This window comes from Hibiscus syriacus, unplaced genomic scaffold (genome assembly GCF_006381635.1).
Source record: "Hibiscus syriacus cultivar Baekdansim isolate YM2019G1 unplaced genomic scaffold, ASM638163v2 tig00014445_pilon, whole genome shotgun sequence".
NCBI lineage: Eukaryota > Viridiplantae > Streptophyta > Magnoliopsida > Malvales > Malvaceae > Hibiscus > Hibiscus syriacus.
The window spans coordinates 555,031-556,785 of NW_024062327.1; the positions used below are offsets into that span (position 1 = coordinate 555,031).

Genomic DNA, 1,755 nt, shown 5'->3' on the forward strand with positions numbered 1-1,755 from the left:
GGGTCGGATAACCGCAAGACCCAAAGAAGAAAATGATGAACCAACTTGAGGAGCTAGAGAAACAGCTGTTAGACGACGAAAACGATGAAGGAAACGCTATTTCGGTTATTACCAATACCAACAGCGAGTGGTCTGAAACTATACAGAACTTGATTAGTTCCGGAAACCAAATCAATCTAATTTCCCCGTCGCCTACTTCTTCAACCACTTCATCATCTTCCTCCATGCCATCGATTGCTTATCTAGCTTCGACTAGTTTAAAGCAGACAATAATCTAGTTTTTTCATCAGGTACCTAAATAACATTCCATAATGAAACAGATAAAGATGCAACCATTAACAAAACACCACCGAGAATCTAACGATCTGGTGCTGAGTAGAACACAAAGAGTTTGGGTACATGGTTAACCCGGTAATGGTTGCCGTAGAAGAAAAAAGATTTTCGTATAAATGGGCTTTTATACAATTTTACTACGTTGGCTCCAATGATTGAAACCAAGGTGTCAATCACTTTGGCTTGGCTGTCGTTGCTACTCTAATCGGGCTTTGTCATCCTATATGATAATCATGCATGTGTTGTTATTATCACAAGTTTTTCCTTCTTTTTCTGAACTGAAATAGATTGCAAGAAGAAGAATATGGCTTTGGGAAGATGAAGAACTTGAGAATGATGGAACAAATAGACGGGATTAGGAGACCAGTTGCGCATACAACGATGGGTGAGTTTAGCTTAATCCAACCAATGCAAGGTTCTCTGATATAACTATCCTACACAAATCAAACACCAGAAAAAAAGAAGAAGAAATCAGTCGGTCGTTTTTCATTTCAAGGAAGTTGAAACAAGGTGAAGAGAGAAGAAAAACGACCTTGTTAAACCCAGTAAAAAATATACGCACGAGGAGTGGGAAGGTGAAGATCGTCTGGTCTGTTCTGCAGTAACAAACAAACAAAAGATAAAGAAATTGAAGATAGAGTGGTACACGGAGAAGGGGAAAAGATAAGAGGAAGTTGCAGCCTTGCAAGCACCTTTCCCTGTGAAGAAGAAAGGAAAAAGGGAGTAGCAAGAGAAAGCCAACATTATTGGTGTAAACTACAAAGACAAAAGGGCTCATTCCTCCTGTTATGGTTATTTTTGCCAGAATAGTGAGTGCTATGGTGCAAGCTTCCATTATCCCCATCACCGTAAAAGGTGTCATTTCACCGACTATTTCTCTCATCATTACGACCATCTTCCCCGCTGTTTGGCCGATGAATGGAAAAGAAGAGCAACAATAAGAAAGACTTCGACGCCACGGACCTCTTTTTGGCAGCGTGTAAATGTGGGGGTTTTATAAAAGATAGATAGAGAGTTTTGTTTTGTGGGTAGGGAGAATATCCTTTCAAAAGAGGGTGAAGCAACTGTAGAGCAACCAAGTTGTAATAAATTTCAGTCGATCAACCATCCAGGTAAGCAGCTAACGGTCCACGTGTGATTTCCGTGACGTCTCTTAACAGTTGTTAACGGTGAGTGACCAATTTGTCACAAACGATAACGTTAGTGACCGATTTGTAACTTTTGAAACATTAGTGGTGAAAACAAAAACTTACCCAAACATCAGTGACCATTGGCATAGTTTACCCTTCGTTTTATTGCAAATCGAACCGTAGTGTGCAAGTTAAACAACGAGATCCAACTACAACTAATTTGAGCATACACCAAATAGACGTCAAAATGTAGGCATATAAACTATCTTTTTTATCTGATTAATAACAAAAT

The 1,755-nt window shown here is 39.4% G+C and overlaps 1 pseudogene; it reads right to left on the bottom strand.

Moving 5' to 3' along the window:
• Window positions 1-294: 294 nt before the first annotated feature.
• On the bottom strand, window positions 295-1,227 carry LOC120207333 (annotated as a pseudogene).
• Between the last annotated feature and the right edge of the window lie 528 nt (window positions 1,228-1,755).